Genomic DNA, 20995 nt, shown 5'->3' on the forward strand with positions numbered 1-20995 from the left:
CCTGGCCTCCCTCCGCGGTGCCCCCTGCAGGTCACACCATTCACGCCTTCACTCAGCAGACACTTCATGTGCCTTCTGTGTTTCATAAACAGGACTGTAAATAGAACATAGGGCGGTATGGAAGGAGCAGATTTGGAAGTGATATATATTTGGTGAAATTGTAAGTGCTGATTATAATTCTTCAGTTGCCAGACTCTTAAATTATACCTTTGAATTCCTCAAAGGAGCAAGCACTAAGTTGAAAATCAAACCCATTTTCAAAATCACAGTATATCCTGCTGGTATCCCTTATGTCTCTATTTTCATTTGGTACTTTAAAAAGCACAGAAATTATCATTCTCCGGAGTATAATAATAGAGCTTAAGCCTCTACCAAATAACTAATAGATGAACTATGTTAATAAATCAGTGTTTAGATGAACTAAGATTCTTTTACATCATCTGAGAAGTAACAAGTCATTAAGTAACAAGCTGTGTTTTTAGGTTTCCCTTGCTGGGGTTAGGAATTCAGGTCCCTGACTTGTCCTTTTCAATGGTATCAGTCCTTGTGTAGTAAAACTTTTTCTTTAATCGGCAGAATGTCAAGGAATCAGTTAAGGGGCTCTTACCCTCTCTTCCAGGACAGCTCCTGCAGCCTCTGACTGCCATCGGTCTCTCCGCTGTCCCGTCCACTTGCCCTTTTGCTACCACAGCTTGCTCTCCCAATTCCGAATGTAAGTCTATTGGAGGGATGCCAGGGTGGCTCAGCCAGTTAGGTGTCTGCCTTCTGCTTAGGTTAGGATCTGCAGGTCCTGGGATCAAGTCCTGTGGCTGGCTCCCTGCTCAGCGATAAGCCTGCCTATCCCTCTGCCTGCTGCTCACCCTGCTTGCGTGTGCTCTCCTCTCTCTCTCTCTGACAAATAAATTAATTAAATTAAATAAAAAACTCTATGGTATGCTTCTGCTCAAAATCCTTTAGCCTCTCCAAATTCCAGAGAAACCCCGGCCCACCCCCATGGCTGTTTCCAGCCTCATCTCCCTGGCCAGATCCTCTCTCTGACCACATGGAAGTAACCAGGTTCCTGGGTCACCCCAGATGGTTTTGCCTCTGCACACTCTTCTCATTCTGCTGGCTCCCTTCTTTCTGTCCAGCTTGTCTTCCTGGAAATGTTCCCGTCCTCGCTTAAGCCTCCTGGGTCACCACCACAGTGAAGCCCTCCTTTGTACTACCTGTGGTCACAGTTTACTTATTTGTGTCCTGGAATAGCCACAGCCAGCATGTGGCTTCTGTTTCCTTAGTACCTAGCTTGTGGCAGATATGCGTGGAAGAGCGACCTTGCACCCGTTGACTGGCAATTCCATCTTTGTGTGTTCCCACAGTGCTCCTCGAGGCAGCTGCCTTCACCTAACAGGATCCTGAGGGACACGCCCTGTCCCTGGGCGTCCAAGAAGCGCAGGGAGAAAAGTATTCACTTTGGGGTTAAAACACCCGCAGTCAATCAGGCAGTTTCCTTGAGGTCAAGGGACCTTATGCAGCATTCTAGGATTTATGAATCTGAGGCATGGGTTCTGGTCTGTTCTCTAGCGCAGAGAAGCCATGCAAGCCTGGGCTTACTTCAGGGCCCTCCTGACTAAACTTGAGGACTTGGACCAGGCCACCCCAGAGGCCCCTCTGTTGCCGTAGGGCAGCTTTTCCAGGGAGACTAGCAAGCACACTGCAGGGTGGAGCAGCCCAGGCTACTCCCCTAGCATTCAAATGATAGTCATGAGATCTGATGGCATCATCCTTTAAAATGCCAGTACTCCCTAAGACGGGCGAATTTGGAATATTGTAAATGGAATTTTAGTGTTCATCGTTTTTGCTTTGGAGTTGTTAATTTTACCTTTCTAAGAGGACACAGTTCAACTCTAAGTCACTGGGGAGATAAAGAAGCAGTTGGCTTTGGGGAGAGACTAACAGAACTGACTTCAGAGTGCATTCTGCACATTTTGACTGTCATGAATTGGGTGCCACGAGATTCATCACATGAGCCCCTCAGTGTTATAAGTAACCCAGGCTCCCATCAGCCATGATGCATGTACAAGATACAGCCCGCCAGGTGCTAATAACTTAACAGCATTACAATGTGACTGTTGTTTCCAAATCAGCAACAAACAGGTGTTGATGGCTCCTTTTTTGCCTCTAAGATTTCATCATTAGCTCACAAGGTTTAAAAATGTGGTCACAATCAGTTTTAACCCAATACCCCCAAAGTTTTGAAAATGAGTTGAATGTAGCAAGTGAAAGCATACGCATATCATCTGCTTTGGGTGTTTCATCGTGTTTCTGAGCAGTGACAGCTCTGACTCAGCATGGACCATTTGCAGCCTGCTCCAGACACCACAGAGGAGGCCACACCAACCCCCAGGGTGCAGGAACCCCATGTCCCCTCACCCAGGAGCACCCTTACTGTACCACTTAGCGGAAATTAGAGCAAAATTGTTTCCCTCTTCAGGCCCAAAGAAGTAGATAATTACCTTTGACAAAGTAGCTGATGATAATCTAACAATATTCAATAAACTTGTCAATAAATAGGTAAAAAGTATACATTCTAGGTTGAAATTCTAGTTCTTTGGAAAAAATCTACAGATTAAAAAGTATTAAGGAATAATTTGTCAATTTCTCATAAATTAACAGAAAACTTTGAATCTTCACGAAGTTACAACACAGTGGGTTGGTAAAGGGTCACTGGGTCAAAGTGACCATCCCTGGACCACATCCTGGGTCAAAGTGGACGTTCTCACATCCCACCTGGCCTCCTCCCTGCACACTGCTCTAGGAGTCCACAGGTACAACACCCTGTTTACCCCCAGGACTCCTCCAGGTGAGATTGCGTAGAATTAAAGTGTTTAGAGTTCACCAAAGGATAGAGTTTCTTAAAAATTAGAGCCATCAAAATCCTGAAAAACCAGGATCAGTTGCCAGAAGAGCCAAGCAACACAGCTTAAAATTAAAAGGATGGGTTATATTAATTTGCAGATGAAAATTGTAGCATAGATTTAAAACATATTTTTAAATCTTTATTTGTTTGGGGGTGCCTGGGTGGCTCACTCAGGTAAGCATCTGCCTTCAGCTTAGGCCATAATCCCAGGGTCCTGGGATCGAGTCCCGCATCAGGCTCCCTGCTCAGTGGGGAGTCTGCCTCTCCCTCTGCCTCTGCTCCTCACCCACCACGCATGCTGTCTCTCTCTCTCAAATAAATAAATAAATTTTCAAAAATCATCATTTATTTAAAGCTATAAAATGTTTAGAGATCATTTCTGCTTAACTGTTTCACATACTTAATGCATCAAGAAAAAACCAAAAACTTAGCAGGCCTAAAACAATACATTTAGTATTTCACAGTTTCCATGGGCACAGCTTAACTCGTTCCTCTCAGCAAGGTCTCAGCAGCTGCAGTCAAAAAGCTTGTGCAGGGCTTTGGTCTCATCAGAGTCTCAACTGGAAAGGGATCTTTAGGCTCTCTGCAGTTGTTAGCAAATGCATCTCCCATGATAGACTGTGAAGTTCCCATTTTCTTGCTAGCTATGTGCTAGGGTCTGCTCCTTGCTCCTGAAGGCCACCCACAGTTCCTTCCCATGTTCTTTCCATAGACCTCCACAATATGGCAGCCTGCTTCTTCAGAGTCTGCAGTGAAGAGTCCACTTCAGTCTCTACCTTCAGAGACAGCCTATTCCCTTTTTTAAAAAGACTCTCAATTTATTAAGTCCAGCTTACTCAGGATAATCTCTATTATGGTTAACTTTTCTTTTTTTTTTTTTTAAGATTTGTTGATTTTTTTGGTGGGGGAGGGGTGGCAGAGAGCAGGTACCACACCCAATATGGGGCACAGTCTTACCACCCTGTGATCATGACCTGAGCTGAAATTAAGAGTCAGACACTTAACAAACTGATCCACCCCAGCGCCCCTCTTTTGGTTAACTTAAAAATCAGCTCATTAATTATATCTGCAATATCTCTTCACTTTTCTCATATAATGCAACCTATCACGGGAGTGACATCCCATTACCTTTGTCATATTCTGTTGATTGGAAGCAAGTTCCAACTCCCATTCATATTCTAGGAATGGGAACTGTCCAAGGCATGAAACCAGGAGATGGAAATCATTGGGGGTAAGCCCTAGGACATACCTTAGGGTATTCACCACAGGCACTCAGTGACTAGTTATTAAGTTGAAAGATCCTTGTATAAGGCTATGGTTTGGAATGCAGAACCCATGTTCTAAGATGGAGAGGATGATCAGTTGTAACTAAGTTTATAGGTGAGCTGACTAAGCCCATGTCATAAAGTGTAGCCAATCTAAAATATCACTATGCGACTTACCTTGTGCTTAGAGTAAGATCAGGGTGTGTGCTGTGCTGGAGAAAAACTTTTTCACATCTTCTGGGGGAGTAGGGGGCTCCCATCCATCAGCACCTCACCACACCCACTCTAGCCCTGTTTGGTGAGAGGCCACATCTGCTGCTCCCTTTCCCACATACCTGGAGCAGCCCAGCCCTCTTGTGCTGTCCTCAGCACCTTGCTGCCACCCCCACAGGCCCAGACTAGCCCCAAGCTCCCCAGGTGCCCAGGCAACCTTTCTTCTGCTTCACTAGTCAAAATCATCCCCTTTGGTAAGGCTCATCCCACTGATGTTAGACTGTGCACCTACCTTGATTGACATCTGATAGATGCTGAGTGTCACTGTGTTTTTCTCCAAAATTCAAAATATTTTGTGGCACCCCTGTGAGTTCACTGCAGTGCTCAAGGGTGCCTCTGTGCACAGTTTGAGAACTGTCTCTACCTGGTGCAGGATTCCATCTGCGTGGAGTACTCACTGTTTGCAAGCCCCAGTGTTCGGGGCAGGGGAAGCAAGTAGAGGAAGAAATATGCCACCAAATGGCTTGAAAACTGAGCAGGATGAAGGAGAAGCTTAGCAGACCTGGTGGGGGAGGACAGAGAAGACACATTCAATCCTGGGTTGGTACGGAAGGCGGCAGCTTGCCTTAAGACAAAACATATGTCAGCCATGGCACAGCGTTTCCTGATAAAGAGTCCCTCTCGTATGTCTGTCACTAGACTGTGGATGAGGTCTTGTTTAATCTGCTGATTTGTTGTAGAGCATTTGCTTCCTGTTGGAGGCAACAGTTGTCTCATTCTCCTCAGTGAGGACACCGAGGTGTGTTTTTAGATGAACTTCACGAGAAGGCATGTAACTGTATGTCCCTCCTCAGCACTGCCTGCCCTGTGGAGCTGGTGGGGCCCAGGGTGGAGGGCAACTGTTAGACAGAGAGCACAGGAGGAGGGCGTGCCCTTGCCTGGGAGCCAAGGGAATCAGCACCCCAGCACACTGGGAGCCAGTTCACCCTGGAGCCCTTTGTGCACAGCTCTTGTTACTGACACGAAGTTTTAACACTTACAGGGTAATACTATGTGTCATTTAGGTGTAACACATCTAGGGGAGAAGAACCACATGGGAATGATGAGTACCAAATCCAGAGGAGTGTTCCTTTTTGGGGGAGGAGGGTGGAAGATGAGGTTCAGAGGGGCTGTCAAGGTGGAATCCATCATATTAGCAATGTCCATTTCTTTTCTTTTCTTTTTTTAAAGATTTTATTTATCTATTTGACAAAGAGAGAACACAAGGGAAGGAGAAGCAGACTCCCCACTGAGCAAGGAGCCCGATGTGGGACTTGATCCCAGGACTGTATGATCATGAAGTGAGCAGAAGGCAGATGCTTAACCGACTAAGCCACCCAGGCATCCATTTCTTAAGGAAGCTGGATGGTGGGGCAGTTAGAGCATTCTTTCCAACACCATGTGTTTGTGCAGTAGTTTGTGATTTTGAATAGGAAGAGTAATACTTTTAATTTTATAGATTTGTGAGAATTAGATTTTTTGTTTGTTTGTTTATGTTCATTTGCTTTAAGGAAAACCAGGAATTGAGCAGGTATGCCTGGGGGTCTGTCTCTTGTTTACTGAGTTTTACAACCACTGAACTGAGGGAAAAGCCTGTTCGGAGATATTCCAGGCTCTGTTTGCCCACACCAGTCTGTGCCCACAGCCCTTGCTTTCCCCGGGGGCACAGGGGCCCCTTCTTAGAGTCTGTGCAATTGCAAGGTAGCAGTGCCCGAGCCCAGCATTTACTCCAGATTATGCATCAGCTACACCTGGATTTCACAATGTGATGGCTTCTGGACCCTTCAAAGAATGAAAGGGAAAGGTTAAGAAATATGGGGATATATTTCTATTTTTATCTATTATGCTATTACTGAATGTCCTTACATCTATGGGAAGGACTGTATTCTGTAATTAGAACAAAAAAAGCAATCATGTAGAATTGTTCCAGTTTCAATTCATTAATTTCTCCAACCTGAAAAAAAAATTTTTTTTTGTGATACTTCATTTTGCCTGAGGCAAATTGAACCATGAAACTACTGGTTTGTGAAATGATTGAACAAATTAAGAAATGTGTGTAAACAGCCAGACCAAAATTAACAAGAGAGTCTAACAGCATAAGCAAAGGCCTGTTGGCCAAGAAGCAAGTCTGTAAGTCCATTATAGCAGGCTTATTTTGCGTTTGCTTTTCCCTGCCTTTTTAAAATGTAATGTATCTTCACCCAGAGTGGTTTCATAACAGGACTTGAGCGGAGAAGGAAACATGAAATTTTGGAGTTCTTTATTTTGTTTTTTTAAGATGAAACTATGTTCTCCTTCAGATCAAGAATGATTCTATGATGGAGAGTGTTTGATAGTGCTGGTTCTTTTGTAAATGCTGTGGCCAGCCTGTCTTAGCATAAAATACTACGGAAACTGAGATAAGCAGTCTGTGGGGCCAAGATTATTGATTTTTTTTTTAAAGATTTTATTTATTTATTAGAGGCAGTGAGAGAGAGCATAAGAGGGAAGGAGGTCAGAGGGAGAGGCAGACTGCCCGTGGAGCTGGGAGCCCAGTGAGAGACTCAATCCTGGAACTATGGGATCATGACCTGAGCCGAAGGCAGTTGCTTAACCAACTGAGCCACCCAGGCGCCTGATTATTGATACTTTTAAGGATCTCCCCCCCCACCACCAAAAAAACAAACAAACAAACAAAAAAACCCTCTTAATATAGTTGTTTTAAAACAGTGCTCCAGGGGCACCTGGATGGCTCAGTTGGTTAAGCATCTGCCTTCAGCTCATGTCTTGATCTCAGCGTTCTGGGATGGAGCCCCACCTCATGTTCCAGCCCCACCTCGGGCTCCCCGCACAGTGGACAGTCTGCTCCTCCCTCTCCCTCTTCTCTCCCCCCATCCCTGGTCGTTCTCTCTCTCACACACAAATAAATAAAATCCTAAAAAAAAAAAAAAATGCTAGTGCTCCTAATTACTGACTAGATAGGAGAATTACATACACATGTATACTTCTCATCAAAAAAAATAAATAAATAAACAAAAACAAAAACCACCAGATAGAGACAGACCCAAGCCTGTGAAATATGATTAAGGAAAACAGAAAAAGGCCTTGTCGTGATGGCTATGGGCTTGATTCTTGACAAAGTATGTCCTACTGAACCTGTGCTTTCCTGCATCCCTGCTCTTTGTGGAGCCCTGCCCCTGCCCCCTGCCTCCTTTACACAGAGCCATAGTCTTCCATGGCTAGAAGAGCTTTTAAAGACATGGGGATGAGATCACAGCCAGCCAGCCAGGTTTCTGTATGTGGTAGCTCTGGTTGGCCTGGTGATTGCTCCAGTTCTGCTTTCTGTCTCTGGGTATGACCTAGCAGATATTCTGTGGGAAGGTGAATCCATACATTCCCTAACACTTATTACCATCTAACAGGACTTCCCATTTATTTCTTCCTCCTCTAAAAACCATATTTAAACAAAAGGAAAAATACAAGAAAAGCATAAATCCATTTAAAAGTTTGGAAAACAAGAAAGTGTACCATCAGTTAACCAAAAAAGGTTGGGAAATTCCTGTAAAATAGGCAGTAGAAAAGAAAGGTTGACTGGGAACTGGAGCAAAGATGTTGCAGCCCCATCAGACACAGCCAAGTGCTGGCTGGTGAGAGCAGCCCCAAGCTGGTGGCCAGGCTAGCCAGAAAGGGAACCAGGACGGGTGGCTTTAGGCAGTTCTGTCAAGAGAGCAGCACCTCCCCAGCAGGAGAAAATGCGTGGGAGGAGCTTTGTGACTGTGAGGGATGTCTAGGCTACTCTGGGCCTCCGTGACCCATGGGGAGAGGATACAAAGGATGCATAGTATCCCAGGATGGAAGATGCTTTTCTCATGTGGCTCCTAATGAAACCTGCAGGTCACCTACATGCTGCCTACATACATCCTGAAGAAAAACAGGCTCATTGGTGTATCCATACAGAGCCTACCCAGAGCACCTCCTCCCATCCAGGGAGAGAAAAGCCCTGGAAGGGGCCCATTCTTGTCACCTAGTCTTTGGTGGAGTATGTACACAAGGATCACCTAGTCCTTCTGATAGAAATGTGAAGGAACTACCTAAGAGCATCAGATATTTGAAGAAAACCAAAAGTATGAGAAAGACACCAGGATATACTACTGATTTTTAACAAAGACACAAATATGGTGCATTAGAGAAAGGATAGTCTTTTCAATAAATAATGTGAGAATAATTGGATATCCATATGCAAAAACAACAACAACAAAAAAAAATGAACACGGACCCATAACTTCGTACCAACATGGCTTGTAAACCTAAACAGAAAACCTAAAATTTTAAATCTTCTAGAAAAAAAGCAGGATAAAATCTTTGTGACTTGCATTAGCCAAAGATTTCTTAGATACAGCTTCTGAAGCACAGTCCATAAAAGAACAAATCAATAATAGGCAGGTCATCAAAACCAAAAACACGCTTTTCTGAATCTGTCATTTATACAATGAGAAAGCTAAAAGAAAAGCAGGAGAATCTGCTAGAAAACAGTTCTGGGGACCTCTTGAACACTGACTATTATTCTCTGTGGGCAGGAAACATGCTGTGTCAGACAGTTCAGCCTCCCAGTGCCTTCCCCCCAGCTCAAACCCCTTTCCCCACCAGGGAGGAGCAAAAACGGAGTGGCAAACAAGTCCAGCAAAATCATAGTTTCCTGAAAACTCTAAAAACTGAGTTGACCCTTGAGCAACATGGGGGTTAGGGACACTGACCCTGCTCATTGAGTAAAAAATTTGCTTAACTTTGGACCAGCCCAAAACTTAACTACTAATAGTCTGCTGTTGACTAGAAACCTTACTGAGAACATACACAGTTGATTCATACATATTTTGTATCTTGTATGTATTATATACTGTATTTTTATTTTTTTTTAAAGATTTTATTTATTTGACAGAGAGAGATCACAAGTAGGCAGAGAGGTAGGCAGAGAGAGAGAGGAGGAAGCAGGCTCCCTGCTGAGCAGATAGCCCGATGCGGGACTCGATCCCAGGACTGTGGGATCATGACCTGAGCCGAAGGCAGCGGCTTAACCCACTGAGCCACCCAGGCGCCCCTATACTGTATTTTTATAATTAAGTCAGCTACAGAAAAGAAAATGTTATGTAGCAAATCTTAAGGGAGAGAAATTTGTAGAACTGTACTGTACTTATTTAAAAAAAAAAATACATGGATAAGTGGACCTGCACAGTTCGAACCTGCATTGTTCAAGGGTCAATTATACCTTCCTCGAATCCCAGAAAATACAGAAATTGAGGAAATTGAGAAGAACAGTTGTTTGATGCCAAACCAAGTAACTTGGCATCAAGACCTAAGTGTCCTAAGACCTAAACTTATTAGCTGTAGGCGTGTGACCTAACCTTTGTGCAGGACAGTTACTGCATGTGCCAAGTGGGAAGCACTGTGAGAACTAGCAGTAGGGTGGCCGGGTGCCCAACAACCAGGCCTGCCACTTTTGCAGGGGTGCCTCCTGCTTTCTCTGCCAGCAATAGAGATGATTCTGTCAAGTGTAAAAACTACATGCAAGTGTAAGGGTTATTTTTTTTTATTGTTTCCTATGAAATCTAGCTGACATTTTTGCTAGAAAAAGTCTAAAGATCTAACATTTTAGAAGGGATTAAATATTCCTGTGCAAGATGGAAAAAATTCGGGAAGGAAGCCAAAAAAACAAATACCCTGAAGAGACTTTAGAGTCAAGAGGTGAGGGTGGAAGAATTTGACACAAGGGAAAAAGAAAAATGCAGAGCTACTGGTGATGTGTTTGTAACAGGAGGTTTTCCCATAGAGGATAAATCTGGACTTCCAAGGAAAAGCTGCATGTCAGGCCTCAGGACAAGAAGAAAAAATGTTAGGTCAGAGGAATCTTGTTGCTGACCACAAGGGGTCACAATGCCTGAGGGTGGGCCAGAGGACATAAACATAAGGTCTGCACTGCCAAGCAAAATGGATGCTTTGGCACATATGTGAAAGCAAATCTGCCCACACGTATGAGCCCTTGCAGTCACCTTAAACTTCCCCTGATTTTCCTGAAAATGAAGTATGACAGAAAAAAAGCAGTTATGATATCCTGTGAGTGTTTATACCTTTTCCCTTCCCTAGGAGTGTTCCTTATCTACCAACTCTGCCCCTAGGCTTATATATAGTGCTGACTTATGAGGGGGTGGGAGGACAGATATCAAGTTTGATTGCCTTCCAGTGGAAAGGGCAAATGAGAAGGGAAGAGCTCTGGGAATGGAGGAGGGGGCAGAGAGGAAAGCCGGGAGGGCTTTCCTGAGGAGGCTTGGAGGAAGGAGCCACAGTTGGGGGTCTCAGGGAGCTCAGCTCACAGGATATAACTCAGGTTACTTCCCTACTGATGTTGAGCAACTGCAGGAGAGGGAGACCAGGTGTTGGTCTATGTTGGAGGTCAAGACTTGTAACTGAAAGGAAAGGGAGATAAATAGCTGCATGGAATGTCAAAGAGCATGATTTTGGTGTCTAAATGAAGCTTAAAATGCTGGAGTATAACAACCAATAGAAAGTACCTCAAAACACACAAGAAGAATGAATTTCTCAGAAAATTGGCTGGTATAAACAAGAGAACTTTGTAATTTAAGGGAGAAAAACATATGCCCAGATAATGCCTTCAGTCTACATAGAATTACAAACCGCAGCTACAATATATTTAGTTGAGAGGGTGCCCAGTAATGTACAGGTGAACACAAGAGTGATGAGACATAGGGACTTACATGGCCTGGGATATTTCTGAGTTGTTCCCATATAAAAAATAAAATTTATTAGGGCTTTGAATGACACACTTGACCAGATGGACTTCACAGATATATTCAGAACATTTCATTCCAAGGGAACAGAATGCATATTCTTCTGGAGTACACATGGAACATTCTTCAGTATAAATCACATACTGGGTCACAAATCGGGTCTCAAGCTATACAAAATGATTGAGATTATACCATGCATATTTTCAGACCACAATGCTTTGAAACTTGAAGTCAACCACAAGAAAAATTTGGAAGGAACACAAACACATGGAGGCTAAAGGGTGTCCTACTAAAGAATGAATAGGTCAATCAGGAAATTAAAGAAGAATTAAAAAATACATGGAAGCAAATGGAAATGAAAAATGCAACAGTTTAGAACCTTTGGGTTGCAGCAAAGGCTGTCCTAAGAGGATATATATAGCAAGCCTTTCTCAAGAAACAAGGAAGGTCGCAAATATATAGCCCAACCTTATATCTAAAGGACCTGGAGAACAGCAAATAAAGCTTAAACCAAGCAGGAGACAGGAATTAATAAATATTAGAGCAGAAATCAATGAAATAGAAACCAAAAAACAGTAGAAGAGATCAACAAAACTGTGAGCTGGTTCTTTGAAAGAATAAGATCAATAAGTCCCTGGTCAGGCTTACCAAAAAAAAAGACAAGACCCAAATTAATAAAATCATGAATGAAAGAGGAGATATCACAACAATACTGAAGAAATATAAACAATTTTAAGAATATATTATGAGGTTGGGGCACCTGGGTGGCTCAGTGGGTTGAAGTCTCTGCCTTCCGCTCAGGTCATGATCCCAGGGTCCTGGGATCAAGCCCCACTTTGGGTTCTCTGCTCGGCAGGGAGCCTGCTTCCTCCTCTCTCTCTGCCTGCCTCTCTGCCTACTTGTGATCTCTGTCTCTCAAATAAATAAAATCTTAAAAAAAAAAAAAAAAGGAATATATTACGAGCAGCTATAAGCCAGCAAATTGGCAATCTGGAAGAAAGGATGCATTCCTAGAAACATATAAACTACCAAAACTGAAATGGGAAGAAATAGAAAACCTGAACAGACACATAACTAGCAAGGAAATTAAATCTCCTAACAAACGAGAGTCCAGGGCCAGATGGCTTCCCAGGGGAATTCTACCAAACACTGAAAGAAGAACTAATACCTGTTCTTCTGAAGCTGTTTCAAAAAATAGAAATGGAAGGAAAACTTTCAAACTCTTTCTATGAGGCCAGCAATACCTTGATCCCTAAACTAGACAAAGACCCCACCAAAAAGAATTACAGACAAAATTCCTGATGAACATAGATGCCAAAATTCTCACCAAGATACCAGCCAATAGGACCCAACAGTAGATTAAAAGGATTATTTACTATGAGCAAGTGGGATTTATTCCCGGGCTGCAAGGGTGGTTCAACATGCACAAATCAATCGATGTCGTACACATACATTAATAAAAAAAGGACAAGAACCATATGATCCTCTCAATAGATGCAGAAAAAACATTTGACAAAATACAGCATCTTTTCTTGCTTAAAACTCTCTGCAGTGTAGGGATAGAAGAAACATACCTCAGTTCATAAAAGCCATATATGAAAGACTCACAGCAAATGTCATCCTAAGGTCAGGAAAATGGCAGAGATATCCACTATCACCACTGTTACTCAACATAGTACTGGAAGTCCTAGCCTCAGTAATCAGACAACAAAAAGAAATAAAAGCCATTCAAAGCAGCAAAGAAGTAGTCAAACTTTAACTCTTCACAGACTACATAATACTCTATGTAGAAAAACCCAAAGGATGCCACCAAAAAATTGCTAGAACTGATAACAGGAATTTAGCAAAGTTGCAGGTTACAAAATCAATGCACAGAAGTGAGTTGCATTTCTAAACATGAACAATGAACAAAGAGAAATCAAGGAAAAGAATATTCAATAGAAAGGAGGACAGTCTCTTCAATAAATGGTGTTGGGAAAATTGTATAGCCATGTGCGGAAGAATGAAACTGAACCAATTTCTTACACCACACACAAAAATAAACTCAAAATGGATGAAAGACCTAAATATTGAGACAGGAATCCAACGGAATTCTGGAGGAGAACACAGGCAGCAATCTCTTCCACCTCAGCCACAGCAACTTCTTACTAGACATCTCCAAAGGCAAGGGAAGAAGGGCAAAAATGAACCATTGGAACTTCATGAAGATAGAAAGCTTTTACACAGCTAAGAAAACAATCAACAAAACTAAAAGGCAACTGACAGAATTGGAGAAGATATTTCAAATGTCTTATCAGATAAAGGCTAGTATCCAGAATCTGTAACCTATATATCAAACTCAGCATCCAAAAAAAAAAAATCTAGTCAAGAAATGTGCTGAAGATATGAACAGACATGTCTCCAAAGAAGACATACAAATGGCCAACAGACACATGAAAAAATGCTCAACATGACTCAGCATCAAAGAAATAAGGATCAAAACCACAATGAGATACAATCTCACACCAGTCAGAATGGCTAAAATTAACAACTCAGGAAAAAACAGATGTTGGTGAGGATGCAGAACAAGGGAAACCCTCTTACACTGTTGGTGGGAGTGCAAAACTGGTGCAGCTACTCTGGGAAACAGTATGGAGGTTCCTCAGAAACTTGGAAATAGAGCTATTCTATGACCCAGCAATTACACTACTGGGTATTTACCGCAAAGATACAAATGTAGTGATACAAAGGGATACCTGCACCCCAATGTTTATAGCAGCAATGTTCACAATAGCCAAACTATGGAAAGAGCCCAGATGTTCATCAACAGATGAGTGGATAAAGAACATGTGGTATATATCTACAATGGACTATTACTCAGCCATCAAAAAGAATGAAAGCTCACCATTTGCAATGACATGGATAGAACCAGAGGATATTATGCTAAGTGAGATAATTCAGTCAGAATAAGACAAATACCATATGATTTCTCTCATATGTAGAATTTAAGAAAAAAAATAGATGAACATAAGGGAAGGAAAACATAAAATAAGATTAAAATTGGGAGGGAGGCAAACCATAAGAGATGCTCAACTCCAGGAGACAAACTGAGGGCTGCTGGGGGGAGGTAAATGGGGAGGGGGATGGAGTAACTGGGTGTTGGGCATTAAGGAGGGCATGTAATGTAATTAGCACTGTGTGTTACATATAACTGATGAACCACTAAATTCTGCTTCTGAAACTAGTAAAAAAAAAAAAAAAAGAACAGAAGTTATTAAGTGAACCTGAGGTGTAATATAACAATAAATCCATAAGTGGGCCTCTCCCAAGGTTGAAGGAACAGCCCAGTGATGGCATTATGGAACTAGATAGGCTTTGGCTGTCTTCCCATTCAGCCATCATCAGTATGTTGGTTTTCATCATGGTCACAACGTGGATACCATGGCTCCAGGCATTATATCTTCATACACTCTTGTCCAAAGTCAGGGAAGGCTTCTTGTCAGAGTCTCTTTATATTAGGAAGGAAAACCTTGCCCATAAGTCCAGATTTACTAGTTCATTCCCTAACTATTGGGAAGACTAAGAAATAGCACCTGGCATTGCTGACTTCCAGAGTGAAAAAATAGGCTTTTAGAGTAGGGAAGAGGTAGAAACCAGGCAGGGAGTAAAGACACTATGTAGCAGTCAAAGGAAATAGATCTTGTTCTGCATAACTAAAGTTTGCAGTAAGCTCTGAGTGTAAAAAAATGCACTCAGTGGGAGATGGTGAAAAGGCAATGGAATGTGCTGAATGAAGGCATTCAGAAAGATCATGGTAGGTTTTGATGATGAAGGTCAGAAAAGACAGGTTAAAATTTAATCAGGGTAAACTGAAGGTCTTGCATTCTATTAAAAAAAAAAATCACAAAAGTACAGGCAAAAAAAAAAAAAAAAAAAAATCTGACCAAATGAAGCACACATGGAAAAAGCTGGCCCATCTCCTTGGCTGCAAGTTCCAAAGAGCTAAAAAGGCTCGGCTGCCAGAGCAGCTTATGTAACCAGAGGCTGCAGGAATAATGTCCAGAACAAAGGGGCATGACCCCAAGGCTTCCTGGGCTACCTCTCTTGCCCAATCTCTGTCTCTGAATTTTTTCTTTTTTTTTTTCACCTTCATCCTTTGGTGTCACACCCTCCCTGCTCAGAAAGCCCCTTTGAGGGACTGCTCAGCAGATCCCATCCCTCAATGACTCTTGGTCAAGTGCTTGCTTCTCCAGCCTTTCCTGATCCCAGTCCCTCAGGCCTCAAGTAAAATGGACCACTGCTGCCTTGTTTCCCGACCTAACTCCCAGCACTTACTGGGCCTTGGCTCTGCTCGTCTTGAAGCTGGACTCAAGCTCAACTTGGAGGGCTGGGAGGATCCCTGACATCTGCATGGTGTGTGACATCCATGACCTTCGCTGGTCTAATGGATGACTGTGCTCCAGCTGTACTGTAACATGCTGAGAGTGGTGTCTCTCATACTCAAGGGTACTGTGAGGACACACAACAGGGGAGGCAGAGGGGATGTGATAGACCGGTAGTGAGGCCACTGCACCAGTTCCACAATGGATTCATAAGACAGTGACCAAGATGTAGAGTGTAGACCAATTAGGAATAGTCTGGAAGGTGAAGGCAACCACACCTGCTTTTCCAAGGCTCTGAAGCTGTGCTATTCACTAGGTGGGAAGACAGCCTGGCTTCAGGAAATGACCTTGAGTTTAGCATTGTCGGTTTAGGGACGTCCAAAGGAAGATGTCAGGGTATTGGTTTTGTGAGTGTTCTGTGAGCTGGGAAGGAAACCTGGGCTGGGAGTAGGGATGAGTGAATGTATGCTCTGCACACAGGTGGTGGCTGCCGCTGGCTCTGTGCGATCTCTCACAGGGAGAGTGCTGTCCATGGTAGCTGCCAGCCACCTGTTGCTCCTTACATTTAAATTTGTTCACATTAAATCAAATTAAAAATTCAGCACTTCAACTGCACTAACCACATCTTAAGTGCTTATAAAACATTCCTGTTATCTCAGAGTGTTCTGGCGGGTGGTATTGATCTAAGTGAAAAGAGGAGAGGGCCTGGAGTTGACCCTTGAGGATTGTTTCCAGAAAACAGCGGGCACAGGAGCCCTGAGAGGGCTCTCTCCTCCCAGGAGAGGTGGGAGGACTGGTCATGGGAGGAGAGGTGAGGGGTCATGTCATAGTCACAGGCAGAAAGGAGTTAGTGGCAAGATGTCCAGTGCAGCTATGAATGCATCAGATGAAGATGGGAAAAACAGCCTTGGATTTAGCCACATGGCAGCTGGGTGACCTTAGAGGGAACTCTTCCAGTGGGTTCACTGGTCAGGGGCCACAGTGGGGTGGTTGGGGAGTCAGAATGAGAAAACAGCCAAGGGAGACCATTTTATTGACAGGTTTGGCTGGGAGAGGGAGGAGGAAACTGAAATGTCCACAGAGGAGAGAGTGAGGGTAGGAGGTAGAGAGGAGGATTTTGTTTGTCTGTTTAATGAGAGAGCATGGGATGGTTAATAGCCTAAAGAAAATTCCAAGAATTTATTCCCTAGATACACTCACACGTTCATAAGTACACCGTGATTTAGGGGACTAGTTAGCGAATTGTCCCATGACAAACCCCATACACATTCAAAAGAAAGAGAATTTTCTACAATTCCTTATATAGGACTATCTCTAAGATTTATTTTGCAAGATGCAGAACAGAGTATATTATGCTACCCTTGTATTAAAAATAAGAAGGATATCCTCAGATAGCATATGCTGATATTTGGCATGGGGGACAAAACTTCTGAAAGAATCAGCATGAAACTGGTCATGTATTAAGAAATTTCCTCCCAAGATGAGGGACTGGGGGATGAAAGTGGGAGTGAATCTTTATTAATGGTATTTTTCTAGTGCGTGATTCTTTTAAACTATGCCCATGTATTTTAAAAATAAAAGTATTTTTCATAGTCACTAGGACAGAATTTGGTTGAGAGAGAGAGGTTAAATAATCAGGAAAGGTAAACCACCTCCTGCTTTTCTGGCAGGACTTCTTGGCCTTTGATTACTTCATTGGGCTCTCCATGAAATCGGGCATATTTTAACGTAATGAGTTTTTGTGATACTCCACGTTAACTATCCCATATTGTCTACTGGTGGATAACAAATTATCCCTGAGCAATAAACACTGGCTCTCTCACAGTGTCTGTGAATCCGTACATGCCTACCAGGGTGCCTCTTATGTTGGGCAGAGCTGCAGGTATCCCAGGACTGGCTGGGCTTACACCCGTGGATAGGAGCCTCAGGGCCCAGACATGAGTTCCTCACCATGTAGGCCTCTCCACGTGTGAGGGCCACTCCCAACAGGGCAGCCAGCTCCTGTCAGAGCCAGTACTCAAGAGAGAACACACCTGAGCCAGAAGCCAGTCTCTTAGTAACCTAATCTCCAAAGTGACATCCTCTCACTTCTGTTGTGTTGTGTTGTTGAGAAGTGAGTCGCTAGGTCCAGCCCACACTCCAGGAGAGAGGGTTCCACAAAGGAGTCATACCAGGGACTGGGACCACTGAGGGCTAGCAGAGGATGCCCACCACTATATCCCCAAATTCACCTCAAATGAATGCTTCTTTATATGGTGATGTTCTATTCCAGTTCATCAAAAGATCTTTTGCATCCTGAATAAAAGGGAACTCCTGCATTCATCACTGTAACCTTTCCTATAACCTTATAGCCTCAGAATAACCAGCTGCTATTTTGTCATTCTGCAGTAATACTTGAGGGACTCCCATCTGTTTTTGATACTTCCTGAATTCTATCAGTTTGATAAAATTTGGAAATTTTGATAAAATAAAAGGAAAGTACCATCACTTCCTTCACCCTCCAAAATCACTTCGGGGACAGAACATTCTCCCCTATCATGTAAGACAGGCCTTGATTTTAGGAAATACACGCTGATGTGTTTAGGGGCCAAGGGGCTTATGGTCTGCAACTCACTATCAAATGGTCCCTCCTTAAAAAAAAAAGAGGATAATGAAGCAAATAGGGCAAATGAAAGCAGTTGGTAAATCTGAGTAAGAGTATTTCTGACTCCCTAATACTGTGTGTGCAATTTTTCTGTAAGTTTGAAGTATCAAAATTTAAAGTTTGAGAAACACTTCTCAGACCCATCACCAGACCTGTTAAATGAGAATTGTGAACGGGACCAGAAAAACTCATTTTATGAAAGATCCTCAGATACATTCTGGTTGTCAGTCAGTAAGGCTGAGAGCCAACTACATGAAAGTCTATCTCATTCTTAAAGCTGCCTGTGTAGAGCATCAAATTTGCCAGTTGGACTTTGCTTCCTCGGGTCCCCGTGGTAGTCCCATGGCCCATTCCCTAACTGCCGCCCTTGGTTCTCCTCTAGCTGTAGAACTGGCCCCTTGGAGGGATGGGTTTTGGTGACAAATGGGGAGTCTGACAGTGCAGCCCAGTGAAGAAGGAAGACTCCCAAGATGTGTTGTTGGTGGTCACTGTAAAGGGCAGAAACACTGGGTCTCAGCACAGAGTGGCGCAGAAGCCCTCTCCAGCCTGGCTTGTTTGGCTCCAGTGCCATACCTCAGAGCTCTGGATCCCCCCCAGTGACCAACCCTGCCCTTGGAAGCCCACTCTGCCTCAAGGAGGCCAGTGGGCAGACAGATAACATCCTACAGCTCTTACATCGGGTCGTTACTTGCCGGTGCACAGAGGCCTGCCTATCCTGCGTGTGGCAGTCTAGAGAAGCTTCCAGGAGTGTGCCTGCTATGCCATGTCTTCAAAGAGCACTAGGCATGCAGACATGTAGGTGAGACTCCGGGACTAGAAGCTGCTGCCAGGTCGGTGTGCTGGAGAGGTCAGGAGAGAACCACTTCCCTCTGAGCTCCCTGCACACCAGCCTGCCCCGAAGCAGGGTAAAAGGGCCAGTGAAGATGGCAGGGTGGGGCTGGAGGTGGGCTCGAGGTCCAGTCCAGTATCCACTGGAGCCAGAAGCGCCGGGGTCTTTCGCGCTCCCCCAGGGGCTGCAGCTGCTTCACAGCATTGAGGTAGTTAGCAGGTGCCACAGTGACCTATCATGGGTGGGGTCAGTGGGGCTCTGCTGCCCTGAGGACCCGGAAGGCAAGAACTCAAGCCCTGTGGGCGGAGCTCCCTTCTCAGTGGGTCATTGCTGGTGGTGAGCCTTTGCCCCCGAAGAGGTCTTTGTTTGGAAAGAGCTGTCCTCGCATTGTGTGGAGGCCCTTCAGCTCTGACACACCCACTGTCTTGTTCTGTTCAATTTCCGGTTCGTGCATGTTTTCCGCTTGCGGTTAGCCCTCACTTCCTCCCGGCCCGGTACAGCTGGCTGCTGCACTGTGCATGCTGGGGGAGCACACCAGGACAGTCTTGATACTGGTACCAGTTCTTTCTTGAGGCGTGGCAGATCTTGGTTTGCAAGCTGCTTTTGTTACCATTAAGGATGTCTTACTCTTCTAGTGGTCTTCAGGCCCTTCCAGTTAAGCCTACAGAAGTTAAGAACATTTACCCATGTGCTTTGCCACATGCTTACCCAGAATGCTCAATTCAAAGGGGGGAAAAATGTACAGTATATACCCACAACCTGCTGCAACTGGATGATTCTTGATTTGGTGCATGCTTGGTTTTTGGCTTGTCCAAAATAACTTATGGAAACACTGATTTGCTTCCCCCTCCTAGACCCATGAGAGCAAACTGTGCTTTAGCGGCGGTCTTTGCTAGATGACACAGAATCACCCCACAAACACCTGGCCATGTGCGCCTAAAACATTTATCCCATGCCCTCTTAACAAAATGACTTGCAGATCATTCAGGGTAAGAGGCAAAAACCATCTGTATTTTATTACTTTTATCAGGTGCTTCCCTGTCAGCAAACAGCTTATCTCCTATGCCATACGCTGTTCTTGGCTTCACGCAGGGAAACGGCAGTAATGGTAGAGAAGGAACTAAATATTTAAAAACATGTTTAATTCAATACCTATTAGGTAGATCAGCTCGTGTTTCTAAATAGCAAAGCAAGGAGGCAGAGTGACACTCCAAATACTGGGACCTGCTTAGAAAGCTAAGTCCACAGCCACGTGGCTTAAGCAGGATTGTGCTGGCTGACAGCTCAACCCAAACTGTGACTGTGATGTCTTCCAGAGTTGGCACTAAAGACCTACTGATCACACAGGCTGGACTCCATCCTTCTAGAACTTTCCAGATTCTGGAAAGCGTGTGATGAAAACAGAAGGAAGCCTTTGCTGCTCTCCCAGCATGAAATGCAGTCACATTTTGAGACCTGGAAGCAGTGAGTGGAACCAGGCGCTATTGGAATGAAGTATTGGTACTAGCTTCTTCTGTGCAGTGATTTCTAGGAGCCTCATGAAGTGCCCTTTTACCACTTCTCCACCTATTTTGTGTGCCCTTCTGAATGCGGTATGCAGATAAAATGGCAACGTTTTAGTCCTAGTTTTTCTTCTTTCTGAATTTGTAAAACTTTTTTAACCAAAAGACACCTGAATTTAGTAATATTGGCCTCACCCAAACAACCAAGAACATATTCTAAGTCCATTTGTACATTGTGCATTTAGGGCCTAAGAACAATAAGAACTTTCATATTCCCATTAGATGGACAAAGTGAACCTGTGGTGTTGCATTTAAAATAATAAAGTAGCTATTATTCTACTTCTGCTATCTTGGAGAGAACATAAAAGAGCCTTTGGAATAGGGTCATGAAAGGGTTAAGCCCATGCATTTGTTCATGCTGCCTTTCAGAGCCTCCCCGATACCTGGGAGTGCTGCTCTTCAAG

The 20995-nt window shown here is 43.8% G+C and overlaps 1 protein-coding gene across 5 annotated transcripts in view; it reads left to right on the forward strand.

Annotated features, from left to right (window-relative positions):
- Nucleotides 1-20995, forward strand: part of ANO10 (anoctamin 10) — a 233015-nt gene that overhangs the window by 199423 nt on the left and 12597 nt on the right. Inside the window, exon 13 of one of the 5 annotated variants that reach the window (XR_001176641.2) lies at nucleotides 620-712. The exons of the other annotated variants lie outside the window; for them this stretch is intronic. The gene's annotated coding sequence lies outside the window, so the exon portion shown is untranslated. The remainder of the gene's footprint in view (nucleotides 1-619; nucleotides 713-20995) is intronic. 5 annotated transcript variants of the gene reach the window in all.

Source organism: Mustela putorius, unplaced genomic scaffold (assembly GCF_011764305.1).
Source record: "Mustela putorius furo isolate JIRA1106 unplaced genomic scaffold, ASM1176430v1.1 tig00003834_pilon_pilon_pilon, whole genome shotgun sequence".
In the NCBI taxonomy this organism is placed as follows: Eukaryota; Metazoa; Chordata; class Mammalia; order Carnivora; family Mustelidae; genus Mustela; species Mustela putorius.